At 51.3% G+C, this 25,335-nt stretch overlaps 1 long non-coding RNA gene across 1 annotated transcript in view; it reads right to left on the bottom strand.

The window, feature by feature from the left end:
* The window catches only part of LOC119962384, a 30,300-nt gene extending 16,938 nt beyond the window's left edge, over positions 1-13,362 (bottom strand). Inside the window, exon 1 of the long non-coding RNA XR_005459854.1 lies at positions 13,233-13,362. This is a non-coding gene — a long non-coding RNA (uncharacterized LOC119962384). The remainder of the gene's footprint in view (positions 1-13,232) is intronic.
* Positions 13,363-25,335: the final 11,973 nt, after the last annotated feature.

The raw sequence follows: 25,335 nt of genomic DNA, 5'->3' as shown, positions 1-25,335 counted from the left end.
AGAAAGAGATTGGTAAAGAGAAATGTACAGACAGAAACAAGGGAATGCATAATAAGTGACAACATAATGGCTGAGCAATTGAATACATACTTTGGTTCTGTCTTCACAAATGAGGACACAAATCAGATACCAGAAATGTTGGAGAATGAAAGGTTTAATGAGAGGGAAGAACTGAGGAGATCAACATTAGTAGAGAGATGGTGCTGGGAAAATTGATGGGATCGAAGGCAAATAAATCCCCAGGGCCTGAGAATCTGCATCCCAGAGTGCTTAAGGAGGTGGCTCTGGAAATAGTGGATGCATTGGTGGTCATCTTCCGGGATTCTATAGACTCTGGAACTGTCCCTGCAGATTGGAGGGTAGCTCACATCACTCCAATATTCAAAAAGGGAGGTAGAGAGAAAGCAGGGAATTACAGACCAATAATCCTAACATCGGTAGTGGGGAAAATGTTTGAATCCATTATGAAGGACTTTATAACGGAACATTTAGAAAGTAGTGGCAGGATCAGTCAGAGTCAGCATGGATTTGTCAGCATGCTTGACAAATCTATTGGAATTCATTGAAGAGGTAACCAATACAGTCAACAAGGGGGAGCCAGTCGATGTGGCATATTTGGACTTTCAGAAGGTGTTTGACAAAGTCCCGTCTAAGATATTATTCTGTAAAATTAAAGCACATGGAATTGGGGGAAAATGTATTGAGGTGGATAGAAAACTGGTTGGCAGAGAGGAAACAAAGAGTAGGGATTAATAGGTCCTTTTCAAATTAGCAGGCAGTAACCAGTGGGGTACCACAGGAATCGGTGCTGGGATCCCAGCTATTCACAATGTATTAATGATTTGGATGAGGGAACAAAATGTAACATCTCAAAGTTTGCAGATGATACCAAGTTGGATGGGAGGGTGAACTGTGACGAGGATGCAGGGATCCTACAGCAAGATCTGGGGGAATCTTATAGAGGCTTATCAAATTTTAACAGGACTAGACAGGGTAGATGCAGGGAAGATGTTACCAATGATGGGTCTGTCCAGAACCAGGGGTCACAGTTTGAGGATTCAGGGTAAACCATTTTGGACAGAGATGAGGAAACATTTCTTCACACAAAGAGTGGTGAGCCTGTGGAATTCATTACCACAGGAAGTAGTTGATGCTAAAACATTGAATATATTCAAGAGGCGGCTGGATATAGCACTTGGGGAGAATGGGATCAAAGGTTATGGGGAGAAAGCAGGATTAGGCTATTGAGTTGGATGATCAGCCAACTCAATAGCCTAATCCCACCTCCCCCCATATCATTTGTTCCCCTTTGCCCCAAGTGCCTTTTCTAATTGCTTTTTGAAAATATACAGGGCGGGATTCTTCGATTGCCGACGCCGGAATCGTGTTCGGCGATTGGCTGGAGAATCCGGTTTTATGCCGAAATTTTTTGGATGCTCCACCCCCTCAAAAACGGCGTACTCGAGGGGTACGCCACACGCCGTTGCGATGGCCTCAGGACGTCACCTGAGGCCCTCCCCCAATTCTCTGCCCCCGATGGGCCGACTTCCCGATGGCGTGGGACACCTGTCCTCTCAACTTTCGTGAACCTGGCGTGGCGGCTGCGGACTGTGTCCAGTGCTGCCACAGTAGGGGGGGGGGGGGGGCATTCCGCTGGCAAGGGGGGTTTCGGCGGGGGCTGGGGGAACTGCGGGGCTGGGTCAGGGGTGGCGAGGAGGGTAACAGGGGGCTATTTCACGGGGGCAACCCACGTTCTGGCAGGCCAGGTCCACGCGCGGCCGGTGCCATGTTGTACGGCACGGCCGGCGCGGGTCGACGCCGTGTGCATGTGCGCCCACGGACCCGACCATTATCCGTCCATGTCTGCAGGTAAAGCTGGGGGCTTTACGTGGCGCGGCTGCTGGTTCCCCACCCGGCAGAGCATCGGTACAGGACGGCGCTGACATTTTGGTAGTAAGACTAGACGCTTCCTCAAAGCCGCAAAATCGGAGAATCCAGCCCACAATGTTTTGGCCTCAACTACATTTGTGGTAACAAATTCCACATACTCATTGCTCTCTGGTAAATGGTCACCCCCGTATCCTCAGACTGTGACCCCTGGTTTTGGACACACCCGCCATCAGCAACATCCTCCCTGCATCTACCCTGTCTAGTCCTGTTAGAATTTTATATGTTTCTATGAGATCCTCCTCATACTTCTGAACTCCAGCGAATATAATCCTAACCGACTCAATCTCTCCTCATACATCCGTCCTACCAGCCCAGGAACCAGTCTGGTAAACCTCCTCTTTATGTGGGACTTTGTCAGGGCAGCACGGTGACGCATTGGTTAGCACTGCTCCATTGGTTAGCACTTTGATCCCGGCCCTGGGTCACTGTCCGTGTGGATTTGCATATTCTCCCCGTATCTGCGTGGGTCTCACCTCCACAACCCAAAAGAGATGTGCAGGTTAGGTGGATTGAGCATGCTAAATTGTCCCTTCATTGGAAAAATATAACAGGGTATTCTAAACTTTAAAAAAAATCTGGGACTTTGTCAAAAGCCTTTTGCAAGTCCAGATAAACTACATCCACTGGCCCACCTTCATCAACGCTATTAGTTACACCCTTAAAGAATTCCAGTAGATTTGTCGCGCATGATTTCCAGTTTGTAAATCCATGCTGACTCAAACCAATCCTGCCACTATTTTCTAAGGTAGGAATCTCCTTTCCGGGAACTAAGTCCCCACGCCGGTGGGAGAACCTGTGCCAACCACTCCGCCGTCAACAGCCCCCAAAAGTGTGGAATTCTCTGCACTTCCGGGGGCTAGGTGGACGCTGGAGGGGTTGGCGCGGCTCCAACTGGTGGCGAAGGGACTGCGCATGCGCCTAAGGGCCAGCGTGATCTTGCACATGCGCAGATCCGCTGGCATGCTTCCGCGCAGGCGCAGGCCGGCCGGCTTATTCTGGTGCATATTCTCCGTGCCGACCATGGCGGAACCCTACAGGGGACGGCGCGGAAGGAAGGAGTGCCCTCATGGCACAGGCCCGCCCGCAGATTGGTGAGTGTTCGCGGGACAGGCCCCCCCGGGGTTGGATCCCCCGCGCCCCCCTAAAGACCGCCCCAGCCGACGTACCTGCCAGGTCCCGCCGTGTGGGACCATGCCTAACCCATGCCGGCGGGACTGGCAATAACGGATGGCCGCTCGGCCCATCGGGGCCCGGAGAATTACCGGGAGGGCCGCTGCCCACTTCTTTTTTTAAATTCAGAGTACCCAATTCATTTTTTCCAATTAAGGGGCAATTTAGCGTGGCCAATCCACCTAGCCTGCACATCTTTGGGTTGTGGGGGCGAAACCCACGCAAACACGGGGAAAATGTGCAAACTCCACACGGACAGTGACCCAGAGCCGGGATCGAACCTGGGACCTCGGCCCCGTGAGGCAGCAGGGCTAACCCACTGCGCCACTGTGCTGCCCCTGCTAACCCACTTCTACCTGTCCTGACCATTCCTGGTGACTTGCGACGCTTCTCCATGCAGCATTGGCGCTGTGCTGGCCACATAATGGATGACGGACCTGAACGTCCCATCACCTTCACCTCAAGGACGTTGGCCAATGTAGACGATCGATATGCTTAGATCAAGAAGCACGGTTTGGCTGTCATATAGGGGTCAATAAATGTCATCAATATGGCTACAGACATCACTTTACCATTCTCATGCACCACAAGCCTAGGCCTCTTCAAGGGAGATCAAGCAATTTCTCCCCACTGCTTTTGCCCGCATCCAGCGGTGGGCATAGCTGCTCGCAGCATATGTCTAATTTTGTGAGCACTGCTCCAGGGCCAAGATTCCCCACGCCGACACATTAATCCACCTACCTTTGCTGGCCAGGCCACCTACACCAGCGGCTGGACCGGCGAGGTGATTGCCACCCTCTGTTTTATGGACTTGTTACCGGTCACCATGTCCCGCATCCACAGGTGGACACAGATTGACTCCCAGCTATCCCGCGTCCACCACATGGTGCAGTATGGGGCTCAGCACAGGGCTTTACTGCAGGACCTGAAGGCCTCCAGCACAAAAGTGCAGGAGCTTAGCATAGAGGACGGCGTGCTTCTTTGGGGTACTCACGTGGTGGTCTCTGAACGTGGACACAGCCTGCTCCTATTGGATCTCCCCAATAGAGACTCAAGATGAAAATGTTAGCTCACGGTGTCCCGGCATCGACGCAGACATCAAGCGGGTGGCCCAGCGCTTCATCCAGTGTCAGGCACAACAGATGTTGCCACCTGCAGCTCCATTCTACCCCTGGGAATGACCAGGACATCCATGATCTTACGTCCATATGGACATTGCGGTTCCCTTTCAGGGCGCAATGTTCCTCATCCTTGTCGATGCCACTCCAAATGGATGGAGGTACTCAAGATACAGGTGAGGGCGGCCCACACCACCATAGAAAAACTCCGGCACGTTTTCAGCACCCACGACATACTCGAGGTGCTGGTATCAGACAATGGTACGGCGGCTACGAGTGACGAAATTACAGCATTCGTGTCTGTCAATGGGATCTGTTATATGAGGACTGTCCCATACCATCCAAGTTTGAATGGTTTGGCCAAGTGGGCGGTGCAAACATTTAAGCTCGGAATGAAAAAGCAAATATCGGGATTCTGGGAGAGCCACTTAGCCAGGTTCTTATTCTGCTCTCGGACAACCCTGCGTGCCATGATCGGGAATTGTGCCGGCCGAGATGTTGAGGGTCACCTCCTCCGTTTGAGTCTCATTTTTCTGGATATTGGTGGGAAGGTCCGCCGTGCTCAGGACTGAACCGAAGCAAAATAGGTCGCCGCAGACCCCTGCGTGAGTTCACCCAGGAGTCGCGGTACACGTCGGGAACTTTAGCGACAGGGCCGTTTCGATACCGGGTGCCGTGTTGGCGAAAACGGACCGAGTTTTCCGAAGCCTCATGCCAGAAACTCCAGTCATACTGCCGATTAATTTGGGCGTTCCAGCTCCAACATCTTCACTGCCAGCCCTGTTACCGCCGGTTGTCAAGGATACAGAGGTCATTTTTGAGGACATCGAGATGCCACATGAAGAACCGCCTAGCTCCAACTCGGAAACTGAGAAGAACGTTCTGCCACCATCGGAGGCACCGTTTCGACTCTTCTAACTGCACCTGTAATGCCGCCGCCGCACGTCACACAAACGGCACTCCCGGTCTGTTATACGCCTCCTGATGCCCCAATTAAGGGGCAGTTTAGTGTGGACAATCCACCTAACCCGCACATCTTTGGGTTGTGGGGGCGAAACCCATGCAGACACGGGGAGAATGTGCCAGCTCCACACGGACAGTGACCCGGGAAACCGGGTCCACAGGCAAAAAGGTCGGAAGGCCCAGCGCACTTATCCATGGATGTGGGCGTTGCTCGAGACTTGACGGGGGTGGGGTGTTATAACCCAAATGGAGGTCCCGGGATCAGGACCCTACGGTTTTCCATGATCTTCCTGGAATATGAAATTCTCCTTTAAGGGAACGGGCATCCCCTTAACAAGGAGAGCGGCGGCTGCATAAAACCCCAGCCTGGTTGTAGTTTGGGGGAACGAGACCCTTAGGGGAGTGGAGGAGTGTTTTGAATTGTATTGTTATAAATCTTGTTCGGTAATTTCTACTATTGCGTCTGTATCCTGCTTACCGCAGATTCAACAAACACTGAAATGTACGCCTAAATTTCTGTGCTGAAACCCTGGAGCAGACCCATGAATATGAAGAGGAGTACTACCCAGTGAGCTCGGGCTGACACCTTAAAACTAAGAAGGTACAGCAGTAAAAGTTGCAGAAGGAAATATGAAAGACTATTTCTATATCACCTTTCACAACCCCAGGACATCACTAAGAGACTTGATAATCACTCAAGTACATTCAAAGTAGTTACACTAATGGAGGAAATGGGCCAGATGAAGTGTAGAAAAAACAAATAGAACAGAAAATATAAAATCATGATAAAAATGAAGAGAAGATAAGGAAGAAAATTTAAAAATGATACACACAGATATTGTTGAAGGTGCTGATGTCCAACAGCCTATTGTCAATGTTCTGAACTGCCAATGCTGGTCAACTAACCCTGACAGGCATCTTCCCCAGTGATTGGGTTTATCACAGTTCGATATGGTGAACGGTCTACTCTTGCTGAGATGCGCACTGGTCAATTTGCTTCTGTGTCCCCGAGATAGGAGAGAAAGGGCGGGCTGTCGGGAATAAACCTTGCTTCTCACTCCTGATTGCTATCCATAGAGCTGGCCTGGGAATGTGTGTGTTTGTCGGTGAAACACGTGTCAGGTTTAATGTGTTGCTCGTTATGCTTTCCCTTAATTTGCTCTGTTTTAATTACCTTTGCTCAAGAGTCGCCGGGTATCTTTCTGATACCACCACAGGGTTCAAAGCCAAGTACTGATCAATAACTCGACACACCAGTTAGTAAGTTTGAAATCAATACACGTTTATTTACACACACTGTCAATTATTACTCATGCATAAGCTCTACTCGCTAAACTACAACTACTACTAAAAGCCTATACTTAGCTTCGAGTGGCCCACTGTTGTCCGGTTCTGATACTGCTGGCTTCGAACTGGTATGGAATAGTAGCTAGGAGCGCCTATCTCGTAGCGTGCATTGACCTTAGACTTACTTGGCTGGTGCTTGGCGGGCCTCTCGTCGCTGAGAGCCAAATGCCAAGGTGCAGATGGAGAAATAAGAGCGTTCTGACCTTGGAGACTCTGCTTTATAGTCCACAGGGTTTCGCGCCCTTCTGGGCGGAACCCTGGGCTTGGTGCCAATTAATTGGACCATGTCCCAATCGTTTGTATTGATTCTCTCCAATACCGGAGTTGTTCCCTGATCGTTGGTCGGGCTCTAGGTAACCGTTAGCCTGCCTTTGTTTTAGCCTCCACTGGCGCCGGGGTGTCTGTCCTGGTACCGATTGTTTCAATGTTTCTTTTTGTCCCCGGAGATAGCTCATTACTATGCTAATGGTTTGTAGTTTCAGTTCTGTCTGGGTTCTGCAGGTTCCAATCCACAGGAAACATTGCACCTTCTTGTTTTTCTAGTGCTGTCCATTTTTCCCTGTACTCTTTGCGAGTATCCGTTTTGGAATCGGGACGTGGCCACCCCAGGCGGCTACAAATGGCGGTTCCTTCTTTGGTTGAATATTGAGTTGTCATTTAGCTGTTGCATTGCAGCTGGGACTCATACAACCATCACTGTCTAAAACGACAAGCTCAGGGGCGGCATGTGGCACAGTGGTTAGCATTGCTGCCTACAGCGCTGAGGACCCGGGTTCAATCCCAGCACTGGGTCACTGCCCGTGTGGAGTTTGCATATTCTCTCCGTGTCTGCGTGGGTTTCACCCCCACAACCCAAAGATGTGCAGGGTAGATGGATTGGCCACGCTTAATTGGCCCTTCATTGGAAAAAAATTGAATTGGGTATTCTAAATTTAAAAAAATTAAATAAAATGGCAAGCTCAACAAGAGCAGAAGCTAAAATAAAAGGGAACAGCTGCAGTTGTTGGAAATCTGAAATTATAAACAGGAAATGCTGGAAAAACTCAGCAACTCTGGCAGCATCTGTGGAAAGAGAAACAGAGTTCTGTTTGAAGTTGCATATAACTCCATTCTTTGGAACGGAGAGAGAATAACCTGTTTACTGATGCTCAGATTGGGTTCTGCCAAGTCACACAGCTCCAACCATGCTCCAAAGATGAACTAAAAGAGATGAATTCCACAGCTGAGGGGAGACTGACTGCCCTTGAGATCAAGACAACCATTTTCCCCGAGTGTGACAAAATTCTGACCCAGAACAAAATTGAAGTTAATAAGAATTGGGGAAATTTCTCCAGGGATCCCTGTTTGATTCTGATCTTGGGTGACTGTGTAGAGTTTGTACATTCTCCCTACAACCATGGGTTTCCTCCGGGTACTCTGGTTTCCTCCAACAGTCCAAAGATGTGCAGGGTAGATGGTTTGGCCATACTACAATTGCCCCTTAATGCCCAAAGATTAGGTGGGGTTGCAGAATTGGGAAGGGCGAGTGGGCCACAAAGGAGCGCTCTTTCAGAGGGTCGGTGCACATTCAGTGGGCCAAATGACCTCCTTCTGCAATGTAGGGATTCTATGATTCTACGGTTGGCATCATACCTAGCACAAAGGAAGGTGAAAAGGACAATCATTTTAGCCCCAGACATCATAACAGAAGTTCCTCAAGCAATACTCTTGGCTCAGCCCTCTTCAGCTGTTTTATCAATGCCCTTCCCACCATATGGTCAGAAGTGTGTATGGTCGCTAATGATTGCACAAAGTTCAGTACCAGTCGCAACTCCTTCAGTACTGAAGCAGTCCATATCCACATGGAGCCAGAGCTGGACAACATTCATGTTCGGGCTGATAAGTTGCCAGTAACACCCATGCCTCACAACTGTTGGACAATTAAATTCTCCATTAAGAGAGAATCTAACCATCTCCCTTTGATGTACAACAGCATTTCCAGTGTTGAATCCCTCACCGTCAACATCCTGGGGTAAGCATTGATCAGAAACTGAAAGGGGTGTAACTAGCTTCTTGACTCCTCCAACCTGTCCACAATCTACAAGGCACAAGTCAGGAGTGTGATGGAATACTCTCCACTTGCCTGGATCACTGCAACTCAAATAACTCTCAAGAAGCTCGATGCTGTCACTAAGCAGCCCATCCAACACCTTAAATATTCAGCTGACGTCCAGTGTCAGCAGTGTGTACCTTCTTCAAACTTTTTTCCCCGGGACCCACTTTTACCAACCAGCCAACCTTCGGGATCTATGCTGGCCAACCTTTACGACCCATGCCAGCTGACCTTTGTGACACCGGCCTTTTCGCTTACCCTTAATGCGACAGGTCAGCTTGCTTGATCTTCATAATCTCACTTGCTTTGTCATTCAATATTACATTTCTGCTCAGGATTTCAGCTGATTATTTAATTTCTCGCTGCATCATTTGAAAAAAATCAAGAGGTTTGTCTTCAAACTCACCATGCTTAGTCTTCAAATGCCTTTGAAGTTTTGAGGATATTAAACTTTCATTTGCTAGCACATCCCTGCATATAATACACATGGGCATTGCATCCTGATTTGCATTGGCACAATTAACAAAGCCATACCTGAGGAAATTATCATTATACTGCTTTGTTCCTGATTTCAGTTTCTTCCCAGTAGGCTGTTCACCAGAGACCCTGGAGCTCTGTATACAGCTCACGCTAGCACTGTTTTGTCCTGGCGTGGACTCTCCTGAGCAGTTCACACTGGTACTGCTTTGTTCTGCTGTGGACTCTGCTGTGCAGCTCTCTCCAGCAGATTCAGTTGTGATGTCCTGGCCTGTTTGTGTCTCTGGCCTTCTATTCCTTATAACAAGATTATCCATCTTCAGTCTTGTTGCTTGCTTACTCACGGGTAGAATATGGAGGAATCTCTCCTCCGTTATATCACGCCCAAAGCACGGATATACATAGTGCGTGATGTCAGTGTACGTGCCGAGAACGTGACCTGCTCTCTGCCGCCGCTTCTGGCGGGAAGACTGATTGTTCACGTTTAAAGGTCGGTTGCGGCTGGCATTCTTAGAAGCTGGTCGTGGCTGTTGGGCACTTCTCTCGCGATCGCTCCATGACCCTCCCGACACCCGCCGATGACCCAACACTCGCGGGTCGTGACCCGCTGTTTGAAATACCCTGATCTATTAGGTGCACTGCAGCAACTCAATGATAATTCTTTGAAAGCACTTGCCAAACGCACAATTTCTGCAAACTTGAAGAACTGGGACAGCAGACACATGGGAAAACCACCACATGCAAGTTCCCCTCTGTTGTAGCCTATCGCACAGCAGTGTGTGGGCCTCAGCCAATGGGGAAAAAGCGTGGGGCCCTGAGAGCTGGGTCCTGGGCAGAATGGACCTTGGAGCCAGAGAGTGAAGACCTGTTGAAATGGCGACGTATCACAAGTTAAAATGATTGGCTTACCCGGGTCAAAGTGAACCAATAGGCTCAATGTCTGTAAGGCCTGTTTGACGTGCTGGAAGGGCTGTTCCCATGGTTCCTTCTCATTCCAACACTGGTGTTTTCTGAAGAGCAAGTGTAATGGCGCCAACGTTGTTGCTTTGTTTGGGGACAAACTGAATTTACTAGTTTACCATCCTCAGGAAGGACTTAAATTTTGCCACAGTCTAAGGTATTGGGACTTCACTTATGGCTCTCACCTTGTCTTTGAGTGGGTGCAGGCCTTTTGAGTCCACTTTGAACCCTAGGGAAGTGACCTCACTAGCTTGGAAAATGTGTTTCTCATGCTTCAGTCAGATTCCTGCATCTCTAAATCTTCTCAGGACCTCTTCGAGGTGCTAGGTGCTCCTCGTGTGATATTTCGGCTACTAGAACGTCATCAAGGTAGACCACAACCGTCACAATGTCCTGGAACAGATTCACAATTGTCCACTGGAATATCGCACAGGCCAAGGAGGTGCCAAAGCGTAATCTTGTGTATTAAAATAGGCCTTCATTTAAAAAAAAATAATTTAGAGTACCCAATTCATTTTTCTCCAATTAAGGGGCAATTTAGTGTGTTCAATCCACCTAGCTGCGCATCTTTGGGTTGTGGGGACGAAACCAATGCAAACATGTGGAGAATGTGCAAACTCCACACAGACAGTGACCCAGAACCGGGATCGAACCTGGGACCTCGGCGCGTGAAGCAGCAGGGCTAATCCACTGCGTCACCGCTCTGCCCTAAAATAGGCCTTCTTGTGTGTTTATTGTTTAAAAAAAAAATTTAGAGTACCTAATTAATTTTTTCCAATTAAGGGGCAATTTAGCGTGGCCAATCCACCTACCCTGCACATCTTTGGGTTGTGGGGGTGAAACCCACGCAAACACGGGGAGAATGTGCAAACTCCACATGGAGGACGTAGGCTTGGTTGACTCGCAATTTAGTGTGTTCAATCCACCTAGCCTGCACATCTTTGGGTTGTGGGGGCAAAACCCAGACAAACACGGGGAGAATGTGCAAACTCCACATGGACAGTGACCCAGAACCGGGATTCGAACCTGGGACCTCGGCGCCGTGAGACTGCAGTGCTACCACTGTGCCACTGTGCTGCCCTATGTGTTTATTGTTGCACACTTTCGAGAATATTCACCCAGTTCTCACTGCAAGTAGACATGACAGAGGTGATGAACATGAGGCCCATCCAGCCAACTCCCCATTAAGGTCTTCATATGGTGGAATTGGATATTTGTCTACTTGGACTGGTTGGTTTATTGCAAGCTTGTAATCCCTGCATATTCTAACTGAGCTCCCCGGTTTTAGCAAAGATGATGATGGGGCCACCCATTCAGAAAACTGCACAGGTCTGATAATTCCCAATTCTTCCAGTCTTTCAGGTTCAGCTTCTACTTTTTGGCATAAGGCATAAGAGACAGGTCTCATGTCTTTACTCCCTTTATTCGACCCAATGAATTCCGGAATGCATCTTTATATTTAGATAAAACTTCCTGGAAAACACAATCCTCTCCTCCCCTCCCTCTCCCAACTCTCTCCTACCCCCTCCTCTCTCCCCCCTCACCCCCTCCACCCACTGGTTCCCCCCACTTGTCCCCCATACCCACTGCCACCCCACCCACTGGTCTCCCCCCCTGATAAATGTTATTTATACACAGGCTTTGAAGTGGTAAAACATCTTCACAGCAGCCCAGTCAAACAAATATTCATTGAGTAAGTGGATGTTACAAGCTTTAATCAAAGAGGTAGTTGTTACGTTTTTTTTGACTATTTTTTCCTACAAAACGGCAATTTAGCATGGCCAATCCACCTAGCCTGCACATTTTTGGGTTGTGGGGGTGAGACCCACGCAGACATGGGGAGAATGTGCAAGTTCCCCCCCCCCCCCCTGGTTTTGGTATCCCCTCCCCCCTCCCCCCACTGGTTTTGGTATCCCCTCCCCCCTCCCCCCACTGGTTTTGGTATCCCCTCCCCCCTCCCCCCACTGGTTTTGGTATCCCCCCCCCTTACTGGTTTTGGTATCCCCTCCCTCCTCCACCCCCCTGGTTTTGGTATCCCCCTCCCTCCCCCACTGGTTTCCCACTCCCTATCTCTGTAACCTATAACCCCTCCAACATTCCAAGTTAGCTGACTCCTCCCATTCTGCTCTCTTTGCCCCCTCCACCCCCACTTCACTCACACCACCCAATCATCGGCAGTTGGAACCCAGCCGTCTTGATCTTAAGTTTTGGAATTCCGTCCTGAAGCCCTTCCACCTTTCACTCCTGCTTTAAGACTTAAAACCTAAGGTTGGCAGGGTGGCGCAGTTGTTAGCACTGCGGCGACGACCCGGGTTCGATCCCGGCCCTGGGTCACTGTCCGTGTGGAGTTTGCACATTCTCCCCGTGTTTGCGTGGGTTTCACCCCCCCCACAAACGAAAGATGTGCAGGGTAGGTGGATTGGCCACGCTAAATTGCCCCTTTGTTGGAAAAAATAGTCAAAAAAACGTAACACCTACCTCTTTGATTAAAGCTTGTAACATCCACTTACTCAATGAATATTTGTTTGACTGGGCTGCTGTGAAGATGTTTTACCACTTCAAAGCCACTGTATAAATAACATTTATCAGTGTTTAGCTGACTTGTGGGATGATTAAAGTTCAGGATTGTTCCAGAAATGTGCCGTTGAAACTAATCTCTGGAGGGAAAAATGCGTTCTGAAAATGCCTTTGGCAGAACGGGCCTCGTTGTAAAGTTGGCATCATCCCTATGCAAACATCGGTTCTGTTTATGCTATGCATTCAGAGAACACTCATAATAGATGAAATACAAATATCATGCATAATCAAGACTCTGGGAAGTACCCATCACATAATTCTTCCCATGCTAGTCACTGTGCGCTTTCACTACTCTAAAGTCTGTGGTTATCTTGCTATTTACTGGGGTCATGCAGGGCTCAGCTTCAGCACAGATACCATGTCCAGTCATAACCATCCTTTGTACTTTAGATTAAAGGATTACATTTGTTATACAACAGAATGACGTTAAATTTACAACGCAGAGACAAGTCAATTCATCTAAACTTGCGTTTATGCTCCACACAATCCTCTCCTTGCTGTATATCGTCTCGATCTATCAGCATATCTTTCTATTCCATTCTCCCTTATGTACTTATCTAACTTCGCCATAAATGTACCTATGCGACTTGAGCCAATGACTCCTTGGGCGCGATCTTCCGGCTACGCTTCACCGGAAAGCAGCTTGTTGTGGCACAGCGTGGCCAGTGAAAGCCGGGAGACCACGCTCCCGAGATCATCCCTGCTCGCGAAGCCTCGCAAGATTCAACGGAATCTCACGAGACATTGCAAGAGAATCCCGCCCACAATTTGGCAAGTTATTTTGGCAAATCTGCATATCAAAGCGAGGCAGTAAGCCTCACTCTAATGTGCAGATTCCCGAGGTACCTGAGGCTTTGGGAGTGGAGGCCCCCATCTGCATGTCCTTTGGGCAGGATGGTGTACAGGCACTGCTGTGGCCACCTGGGTACACTGGCAGTGCTACTGGTCACCTTGCAGTGCTGGCCTGCCATCCTGGCATTGCTAAGGTTCCCAGGTGGAACTGCCAGCTGGAAGTGGCACTGCCAGGTTGACACTGCCAAGGTGCCAAGCTGGCATTTTGTGCGCGCATGCGATTGGACCGGGGTGCCTGGCATGAGTGTGTGTGGGGGAGGGGGGAGGGTCATGTTGTGTTTGGACTCGGCGTGGGAGGTCAGGGACTTTTTATGGGGCCTTGGAGATAGGGACGCATTTAAAAACGGCGTCCCGATCTCCAACGGGGAGTTCCGGTGAGTGGAGCTCCCCACTGTAAAACCAGGGCTATGTGCAACCTCGGCCACCTGTTCCCCATTGAGGCCTCTTATTCAAAGTGAGTCACGTTGAATAGTGTTTCTCAGCACTCGGGAAACACGCGGTAAAACGCGCTCGCTCAGGGACTTTGTTCCCTTTTGGGAAGATCACGCCCCTTGCACTTTATAAGCTCTGCATGCCCACCCCTCTCTGGGAAAGAAGTTTCTCTTAAATTCCTGATTGGATTTCTTAGTGACCTTCAATTTACGGCCTCCAGTTTTGGTCTGCCCCGCAAGCAGGAGGATTTTCTCGATGTGTACCCAATAAAATCCTTCCATCATCTTAAACATCTTGAGTAGGTTGAGGGGTTGAGTAGTCTGGGACTGTACTCGTTGGAATTTAGAAGGATGAGGGGGGATCTTATAGAAACATATAAAATTATGAAGGAAATAGATAGGATAGATGCGGGCAGGTTGTTTCCACTGGCGGGTGACAGCAGAACTAGGGGGCATAGCCTCAAAATAAGGGGAAGTAGATTTAGGACTGACCTTAGGGGGAATTTCTTCACCCAAAGGGTTGTGAATCTATGGAATTCCTTGCCCATTGAAGCAGTTGAGGCTCCTTCATTACATGTTTTTAAGGTAAAGATAGAGGGCGCGATTCTCCGGACTCACGACGGTTCGGAGAATAGCGGGCGTCGGAAATTTTTACGGCGACGCTGTTCCGACGCCCTCCCGCTATTCTCCGAACCCCGCAAAATGTCGAAGTCGCCATTCCCGACAAACGCCTCCTTCCCGCCCCTGACACGACCAGAATCGCCACTGATAGCCCCCCCCGCTATTCACCGGCCCGGATGGGCCGAAGTCCCGACGTCATGGCGCCCTGTTTGCACGTCGTGAAACACACCTGCTTTTTAAATTCGTCAACCAGTCGGCCTGGCTGACGACAGCTTGGAGGAGGTTAGCGCACTGCTCAGCGCACCGCTCAGCGCACCGCTCAGCGCACCACTCAGCGCACCGCTCAGCGCACCGCTCAGCGCACCACTCAGCGCACCGCTCAGCGCACCGCTCAGCGCACCGCTCGAGTCTGGCCACAACGGGGAAGGCATCCCTGAGAACGGGAGGGGGTCCAGAGCGGGGGGAGTGGGGGCGACGGGGGAGGCAGTGGGGGCGACGGGGGAGGCAGTGGGGGAGACGGAGGGGGCAGTGGGGGAGACGGAGGGGGCAGTGGGGGAGACGGAGGGGGCAGTGGGGGCGACGGGGGAGGCAGTGGGGGGCGATGGGGGAGGCAGTGGGGGGCGACGGGGGAGGCAGTGGGGGGCGACGGGGGAGGCAGTGGGGGGCGACGGGGGAGGCAGTGGGGGAGACGGGAGAGGCAGTGGGGGGCGACGGGGGAGGCAGTGGGGGGCGACGGAGGGGGGGGGGGGTTAGGTCGAGAGTGAGCCGTCCAACCCCGTAACAAAATGTCTGCCACCATGCCATGGCGTGCCGGTCACGAGGACACGGCCGCTGTTTGCCCTGTGGCTTACGGCCACAGGCCACTGACGCACCCGTGAGGAGGACATAGTTTACTGGCCGTTGGATGCAGAAAGTGACCAGGGGTTAGGCTGCCCGCGTGTCAGCAGCGCGACCAGGCCACCGGGACACACAGGTATCCCGTGGCTGGCGGCTGCCGAGGTGTTGACTAACCTCCGTCTAACATGTCCCGTTTCTCTGCCCCCCACCACCCTTCTGTAGGTTAGCACAATGTCTGTGAACAGAACGGCTATGTTCTGCGCAGTGGTTGGGGCCGCTCTACTGGATTTGGAGATGCAGCAGCATCCACAGCCACAACCCGCAGTGGATGCAGGGCCAGCTGCAGCAGCAGGGGGAAGGGCCGAGGAGTTGCCAGTCGTCGAGCAGCGTGGGGGGGAGGAGGAGGAGGAAGAGGAAGAGGAGAGAGTGAGGGTGCAGCCACGGCGCCAGAGGCGACGACCAAGGCCGAGGGTGTACCGTATCCGGGTCTCTTTCCTAACAATGACGGACATCACCTGCAGGAGGAGACTCTGGCTGAGTAGGCAGACGGTGATTCATATCTGCCAACTCCTGTCGCACCTCGCCCCACGTGGAACGGGGGGAGGACACGCGATCCCGGTTGCCATCAAGGTGACGGTCGCTCTGAACTTCTATGCTACCGGCTCCTTCCAGTCTCCGAGCGGGGACGTCTCTGGGATCTCCCAGTCATCGGTGCACAGGTGCATCCGGGATGTGACCGACGCCCTCTATGCCATCGCGGACCGCTACATCACCTTTCCCGAGGACCGACCAACTCAAGACTCACGAGCTCGTGGATTTGCCAGTGTGGCCGGGATACCGAGGGTTCAGGGGTCAATCAACTGTGTTCACGTCCCCATGCGCCCGCCTGCAGGGGACAAGGAAGTGTTCACAAACAGAAGGGGGACATACTCCATTAATGTCCAGGTGGTATGCGACCCCTACATGAGGATCATGAACGTCTGTGCAAGGTTCCCAGGGAGTGTGCATGACTCCTACATACTGGCGCAGTCATTCATACCTGCGATGTTTGAGGGACGTACCCCCCGGCTGAGGGGCTGGTTGCTAGGCGACAGGGGTTATCCGCTGAGGTCTTGGCTGATGACGCCTATACGGAGGCCTCAGACCAATGCGGAAACACGATACAACGAGGCCCATGCAGCAACCAGGGGTGTGGTGGAGCGCTGCCTTGGCCTCCTGAAGATGAGATTCAGGTGCCTGGACCGCTCCGGAGGGGCCCTGCAGTACCAGCCCAACAGGGTCGCTCGCATTGTTGTGGTCTGCTGTGCGCTGCACAACATCGCGATGCAGAGGGGAGATGACCTGCTGCAGGAGGCGGAGGGAGAAGCTAGTGGCAGTGGTGCCAGCACAGAGGAGGAGGAGGAGGAGGAGGAGGAGGAGGAGGAGGAGGAGGAGGAGGAGGAGGCGAGGGAGGAGGAGGAGGAGGAGGCTGGCGGAGTGGCGGGCGCAGAACGCAGACACGACCCAGGTGCTGGTGATGTCCAGGAGGCAGCACGACGGACCCGGCAAGGACGGCGGGCACGCGACGCCCTGGTGGCAGCACGGTTCACGCATCGCATGTGACGTCCCCGATGAACACCAAACCACCACCTGCATCGCTAGTCATGCAGAGGGTCACCACACAACTGCCACCACCACAACCCCCCCCCCCCCCCCCCCCCAACCCCCCTCTCAGTGTACACTGCTCCACTTAGACATCACCCTTACCACTGGGTCCAGACGGTATGGTACAACATTGATGGCAGTGTCAGCGGGTGTGATCAGTGCCATGTGGAATGATGACAGCCCGCTCTGCGAAGAGCTGTGAGCTCAGAATCGTTAGAGAGAGTCTGACCCATGGCAATAGCTGAACCATCCACCTTGGTGGCCGCTGAGTTCGTCACTGACACTCCATCGCGTGCCCGCGTGGGCTAGCTGTGGGAGGGGGTAGGGGCAGGGACTGCACACCCGGCACCGAGGTTTCACCACCCGTCAACCCCAGCGACACTCGGTCACCATCACGATTCCTGTGGCTGTGGAACAATCACACGGTATTACAAGTAAGGTGGAACAGTGCGTTTAATATTAACAATTATTTACAGGTGCCCTAGCCCCTACAACTAAACTGTGCCCTTCACCCATGCCAACTTACTCAGTGTCTATCTTAGTTGCCTTACGGGCCCTACCACTACGTCTAAGTGACTCCCCAGATGATACAGCAGGAGTGGAGGAGGATTGCTGTGAATCGCCCCCCTCGACTCGTTTCTCCTTGGCTAAGCGTTTCCTGGGGCGACCCGGCCTTGATGGGCCAGGCTGCACTGCGGGCGTCTCGGGTGACATTGTGCCACCCTGCTCTGCCTGCTGCCCACCCGATGCACCATGGATGGGACGGGGGGAGGCCGAGAATTCCGGGACGTCCCGTGATGGCCTTAATGGGACGGACCCCGAAGCCTCCTCCTCCCTCGGGGAGCCCGGTGGCCCCCGGGTCTCACTTTGGGACAGAGGTGCGAGCGGGGAGGTGCCCCGTCGCACTACCGACACCTGGCGCTGCCAGTCCTGGAGGCCTGCAACGGTATCCACCAGGATCCGAAGGTTTGCAGAGACGGAGTCCAGGGAGTTAGACATTCCCACCAGGGACTGTGCGACCTCAACCTGTGTGTGCACGACGCCATCCAGCACATGTGTCAGGCGGTTGATGGTCTCCGCGACCGACTGCTGGGACTGTGCTATCGACTGCTGGGACTGTGCCATGGCGTGCTGCGACTGGGCCATGACCTGCTGAGACTCGGCCATGGCCCGCAGGGCGCCGGCAATGTCGTTTTGGCTCTGGCACATTGCTGCCTGTGAGAGGGCAACCCTGTCCAGGGCCGAGGATGACGCATGCACATTAACCCCAACGTCTTGCATAACCTGACCCATTGCCTCCACCGCGGATGCCACCCGTGCGGTGTCGGACTGGGTCTCTGCCATGAGCGGCACCACTCCCTGCTCTTGGATGCGGTTCGACTCCTCTAACAGCGTCTGCAGAGCCAGGAAGGCTGCCCTCCTCCCGTCATTGTTTCGCTGGGTTTCTTGAGGCATCGGCTGTGCGGGTGGGTTGATAAACTCCAGGAACTCAGAAAACGTCTGGGAGCCAGCTGCATCCTGGGCCTGGTCTGTTCTCCGCGAGTCCGGGCCCTCTGTTGCTCCGACCTCCACCTGCTGTACCTGCTCAGCTGTGATGTGCCAACCAGACTGTGCCCCAGGAGACTCATCACTAAATAGGCCCGCCGGGGTGTGTGTCTCTGGGATGATGGATGTGGTGGGAGAAAGCAGTGCCGCAAGCCCAACGCTCTCAATGTTTAGGCCCTCCTCCAGGGTGTGGGGCTGCTCAGCGTCAGGAGGGTTGTCCCTGGCCATTTCTGGTGGTGGTGGTGGACTTCGAACCCTCTGTGCGTCCTGGTCCGCAGATTGGGTTGGGGCGGATAGGGCTGCCCGCTGATCGGGCACCCTCTGTTGTGAGGCCCCGGGTGAGGTGGCGGCAGATTCCTGTCTCCGTCTGGAGGCAGACGGCCCTGGTCGTTCGGCATCACGTCCTAGGGAAGAGAATGAGACGGGTTATTTAGATTTGCTCGGCAGGCCGCTGGACGGTCCCGGTGGGCAGGGTGTGTGAAGGGACAGAGGATGGGGGAGGTGTCCCAGTGGGCAGGGTGTGTGAAGGGACAGAGGATGGGGGAGGTGTCCCAGTGGGCAGGGTGTGTGAAGGGACAGAGGATGGGGGAGGTGTCCCAGTGGGCAGGGTGTGTGAAGGGACAGAGGATGGGGGAGGTGTCCCAGTGGGCAGGGTGTGTGAAGGGACAGAGGATGGGGAAGGGGTGAGTGTTTGTCAGGGAGGGTTGTCTCACTTGCTGCAGTTCCGCCAACCACGCATAGCGCGATATCGCGGGTGGCAGACCCCCCAACAAGGTCCAGGGCCCTCTGTTCAAAGGTGCTGAGGGGGTGCAGGTTGGGCGAACCCCCTCCAGTCTTGTGCCGCTCACGGTGGTTGTGAGCGGCCTTGGCCTGTTGGGGGAGGGAACATAGGTAGATCATTACAAAACGGAAGGTATCAGCAGTCCGTTCAGATACTGGCACAGTTTGGGGGGGTCAAGTTATCATAAGACGATTGCATCTCTCCTCGGGGCAAGAGCGCTGGGTCTGCGACAACTTTGTGAACCACCCTCAAATAACTCTGCCCCAATCCCCCTCCACCCCCTCCCGTGCCGGGGCGGGGGGGGGGGGGGGGGCTTAAGTTAAGGGGGAGGGATGGTTGTGACTAGGGGGCTCCCTCATGGCACTTACCCTGGCAGCCCTGGTGAGGTCGTGTAGCTTCTTCCTACATTGCTCAGCTGAGCGAGGGGTCTGCCCCACAGCACGGACGGCAGCAGCCACGTCACGCCAGACCTGGCGTACCACGCTGGCAGGTTGGCGATGCCCTCTCCATGGGCGGATGATGCCCCTCCTCTGCTCCACGGCATCGAGCAGCGCCTCGACGTCCGCATCAACGAAGCGAGGAGCAGCTCTCCTCGGCTCCGACATCCTGCCCTGTGGTCCTGCCTTTTTACGGCGTCGGGAGGCGTCACGTGGGCGTGATCGTGTCGTCGCCGCGTTCCGTCGTCATCACGCACGTAATTGACGCGGCTGCGCTACTAGCCCATTTCCCGGAAGTGAATCCGTCGGGAAATGAAGCCTTCGCGACCGTCGTAAAACGCTCCCGATTTTTACGACGGTTTTACGATTTTCCGCGGGTGCGGAGAATTTCGCCCAGATAGTTTTTTGAAGAATAAAGGGATTAAGGGTTACGGTGTTCGGGCCGGAAAGTGGAGCTGAGTCCACAAAAGATCAGCCATGATCTCATTGAATGGCGGAGCAGGCTCGAGGGGCCAGATGGACTACTCCTGCTCCTAGTTCTTATGTTCTTACGTTCTTATCTCCTGACACACCTGAAGAGAAAATAGTTACAGGGCTGCAGGGAAAAGGCTGGGAGAGGGACAATGTGAATTATTCTTGCACAGAACCAGCATGGACACAATGCACTGAAGGTCTTTCCTCTATTCTCTATCCATTCCATGGTCGGTAACCCTCAGTCTTTTATTTTCTGGAAAATGTCCCATTCTGCTCGATCTTTCCTGGTGTGTTTAACTGAGGTAAGGGCAGAGTTAATGTTTCAGGTTGATGATCCTTCATCAGAACTGGGAAAAGTAGGAAGGATGTGATTGCACCAGAGAGGGTGCAGAGGAGATTCACCAGGACGTTGCCTGATGTGGAGCATTTCAGTTATGAAGAGAAGCTGGGATTGTTTTCCTTGGAGCAGAGAAGGCTGAGGGGGGGGGGGGGGGGGGGGGGGGGGGCATGACTTGGGTGTACAAATTATGAGGGACAAAGATAGGGGGGATAGGAATAACCTTTTCCCATTAGTCAGGGGGGGGCAGTGGTGGTGGGGAGGGTCAATAACTAGGGGCCACAGATTTAAGGTATGGGAGACTTAGAGGGGATGAGAGGGAAAACCTTTAGAGGGTGGTGGGAATCTGGAACCCGCTGCTTGGGAGGGCGGTAGAGGTGGGAAACCTCACAACATTTAAGAAACATTTAGATGAAATGAAAATTGCTTATTGTCACGAGTAGGCTTCAATGAAGTTACTGTGAAAAGCCCCTAGTCGCCACATTCCGGCGCCTGTCCGGGAATCAAACCATGCTGCTGGCCTGCTTGGTCTGCTTTAAAAGCCAGCGATTTAGCCCAGTGAGCTAACCCAGCCCAGATGAGAATTGGAAATACCATAGCATACAAGACTACAGACCAACAGTGGAAAATGGGATTAGAATAGATAGGTGCTTGATGGCTGGCACAGATACGATAGGCCGAAGGGCCTTTTTTGCTGCTGTAAAACTCTATGACTCAGTTTTGGTTCAGTATTTCCTTGTAGAAAGCGCCGGCAAAAGTGAGGAACAGCTTCCTGCCAGGAGGTTTCCACTGAGTTTGTAAACATGGATTAAATTATTGTCCCATGTCACAAACCGAGTAAAACCAGGAAATCCATTCCTTAGTACTGCAAATTGGGGTGGAAACCTGACAACTGATCACCATTTGGCATTGTGTTTCCGGATGAAAGTTCACACTGAATAATACAACAATAGCTTGAATTTATACAGCCTCAACATAGGAAAACATCCCAGCACTCTTTACAGTGGTGTAAGCAGACAGAATTTGACACTGAGCCAATGAGATAATAGGGTACATGACCAAGGTTTGGTCAAAGACGCAGGATTTTAAGAAGCGCCTTAAAAGAGGGAAGAGAGGCAGAGAGGTTTAGGGAGGGAATTCCAGGGCTGAGGGCCTTGGCAATGAGTGGGGGGTGGGGGGGGGGGGGGGGGGGGGGAGTTGGAAAAGGGAGCAGGGTTGCAGGAGTGCAGAGTTCTCAGAGGTTATAAGGAGGCCAGACTAATTCAAAACCCTATGAATGTACAAACATACATGCATATTCACAAATTATCAGGTATAATTCCATGAGATATGCCAATAAATGGAAGCAATACGAGTATGGTTGATTATCTGCCACAGTCCATAAGTCATTAACATTTGAAGGATGTACAATCAGAGTTTGATACACTATGCTGCAGATACAGCCAGCAGTAATTCCAGCATATTGTGTCCAGAGAAACCTCGGGTAACGTAGTTGCATTTATACAAAACAGAGAAGCAGACTATTAATCAGCTATACTAATCCTCGGGTTTAACGCACCATTGAGGCACTGAGGGACAGAGTGGAATAGTGCAGCAATGAAGGGAGAAAGTAAGAAAAGAGGATTCTCACCACTCCAAAAACAGCCCTGATCAAATGACAGAGCCATGTTGCATTCATTGCTACCAGAGTACACATACTCGGAGAGAGCGAGTCTTCCTTTTCCACAAATCTGTGCAGATACCTATTTCCAGAACTATTTTGACGGTCTCCATGAGTTACATTTACATCAGGTCACATTCCTCTATCAGCAAGTTATGCCAAAGCCGAATTGAATTTAGTCTCACATTCCTGACTCCTACTATGCTATTTCATTGGCCTAGTCTTGTTTCTGGGAGACAAACATCAGTTTAATATCCCAGCTACCAAAAAGGAATCAGCCTTGCAGCTGCTTTTGGATTGTGCTGACACCCAGGACAGGATTTTCCATTTTGCATTGGGACCTAAGATGTAGGCCTCGACTCTGCCTGATGTTGGCAGCAGTCAGCTCATTTGATTTTTGCTGGGTTGGCCAATTAATGGCCAGGGTGTACACTCATCATCAAATCAAGGACAGAAAGTGGGCTTTCAAAGCTAGAGGGCCAATAGGGGGGCCTCCAGCACGGAAGGAGCTGGCAGCCTACTGTTGCAGGTATGTGAGAGAGAGGGCGCCTCCATCTTGAGGTGCCCTCTCAACATTTTAAAGATAGAAATTAAAAATGGCCTCAGTTGCCAGACCTTCATTGTGGAGGGGAAATTACTCAAATGGGTGATCTGCAGCCACAGCTGTAGCTACACAGAAGGAAAAAACAGGTTGGACCTGAATTTTCCACTCCTCTGTTTTACTGGTGTTCCATTTTAAAGTATACAAGACCAGTATTCGTATTTCCCTGTCTTACTGTTCTTTTCTTCCTTCTGAGCGTGTAGGTAAGGGTTCTGTAGGGGAAGGGCCTCAACGTTATCCTGAAGCACTGGATTGAGGGCCCTCAGTTCTGGTAAAGTAAAGTCGCCACAATCCCAGATGACCATAGGCTGCTTTCCCCTTTGATGAGGAGAGCTGACTGGTGGCGATTCAACCTGAGGATCAGCACGCCTCAGGCGAGGGGCAAGCTGGAGAAGGTTCATGAATAACTGCAGCCGGTATGGGAATTGAACCCACAGTGTTGGCTTCGCTCTGCATCACAAACCACTGATATCATTCTTGAAAATATTTTTTGTGCTTCCTCAATATCCGTCTGAAATATGGAAACCAAAACTGTGCACATTGTGTGGCCTGACATTATCATTCGATAGATTTGTTTGGCAGGGGAAGCTCAAGCTCCAACCTGTTGAAATTAGTATTATAGACCCTCCAGAAATTGAAGATTAATTCTCCGGATGCTAGCGAGCAACCCAACTGAAACATCGCAGGAGTATTGAAAGAAATTGAGCCTCTTTTTAAATTTCCTTTCCAAACTCTTGTTTATTCTAAGAATATTGGAGATAGAGAATGAGAAATGTTTGACTGGGTGGAGAGGTTGCTGGGGCGCAGGGAGCTATGAGAGGAAGCCTCCATGAACCCGTCCAGCCAGAGTTGGCAAACTTAGTCAAGCGTTATTTTACCACCTTCGGAAGTCGAGGAAGATCATGATGGTTCAATAAAAATTCCTAATTTAGTAGGCCTTGATTAGGATGAATAGGAAAGAGAAAATGCTGGAAAATCTCAGCAAGTCTGGCAGCATCTGTAGGGAGAGAAAAGAGCGAAATTTTCGAGTCCGATGACTCTTTGTCAAAGCTAACAGACAGAAAGTGGGAAATATTTATACTGTGGAGTGTGAATGAAAGATGAGTCATAGCCACAGAAACCCAGGGAAACCGGGTGCTAATGGTCACAGAAACCAAGGGGAAAGAGTGCTGACAAAGAGTCATCGGACTCGAAACGTTAGCTCTTTTCTCTCCCTAACGATGCTGCCAGACTTGCTGAGATTTTCCAGCATTTTCCCTTTCGTTTCAGATTCCAGCATCCACAATAATTTGCTTTTATTTAGGGTGAATAGGGTTCCTGGTTGACCACTGAGCATATAACAAATTTATTTAGATTTCTGGAAGTGAAACTGGGAGTGAGGACTCACCTCCTAAGTCCAAGTATAAAAGAAAAGCCAGAACAACATGAATGAATTTATAATCATTTCAAGGGTTCTGAGAGAAAATTTTCAGCATGAATGTTTTCAATTTAGTTTTTCAGCTCTCCTAAGAGATGGCCTGGTTTCAGATGGGCTGCTGAGTCCACAGACAGGGTTACATGATTGTGTGGGCAGGCTGAATGGAGCAGAGATTGTTACCTGTCCATCACTGTTCTTATGTTCCAAGCCTTTGATCAGGCTTATTATGAGGGCAGCACGGTAGCACAGTGGGTAGCACTGTTGTGTCACAGCTCCAGGGTCCCAGGTTCGATTCTCAGCTTGGGTCACTGTCTGCGTGGAGTCTGCACGTTCTCACCGTGTCTGTGTGGGTTTCCTCCGGGTGCTCCGCTTTCCTCCCACAAGTCCCGAAAGTTGGGTAATTTGGACATTCTGAATTCTCCCTCTGTGTACCCGAACAGGCACCGGAATGTGGCGACTAGGGGCTTTTCACAGTAACTTCATAGCAGTGTTAATGTGAGCCTACTTGTGACAATAAAGATTATTATTATTGTAACCCACTCGAGACTCTATTTTGTTCTGTGCCAGGGTTCTATTGGGCAACTCCCATCACAAATAACTTTTATCAAAGACTTTTTCTTCCATATGTGGACATGCCGACTGCTTCAATTGAACGCAGCTACTCTTCATTATCCACAGAAAAATCAGAGTGGAATGTTCAGTCCTGGCACAGGGACCGAAACCAATTCTCAAAATGGTGCCCAGTCAGTCAGAACAACAAGGTTATTTATAAGGAAGTGAAAACTCAGCAGGCAATTGACTTGTCACCTAATTCACTCATACTTTCCTTCCGGTGCTCCTGGTTTAACAAGTCCATCGTTCTCTTTATCCTGTCAGCCATGGCTCAGTACCACTCTCATTATAGATCATAGATCATAGAATTTACAGTGCAGAAGGAGGCCATTCAGCCCATCGAGTCTGCACCGGCTCTTGGAAAGAGCACCCTACCCAAGGTCAACAACTCCACCCTATCCCCATAACCCAGTAACCCCACCCAACACTAAG

This window comes from Scyliorhinus canicula, chromosome 2 (genome assembly GCF_902713615.1).
Source record: "Scyliorhinus canicula chromosome 2, sScyCan1.1, whole genome shotgun sequence".
In the NCBI taxonomy this organism is placed as follows: Eukaryota; Metazoa; Chordata; class Chondrichthyes; order Carcharhiniformes; family Scyliorhinidae; genus Scyliorhinus; species Scyliorhinus canicula.
The sequence above is the reverse complement of the archived record's forward strand: the minus strand, read 5'-3'. Positions and strand labels throughout refer to the sequence as shown.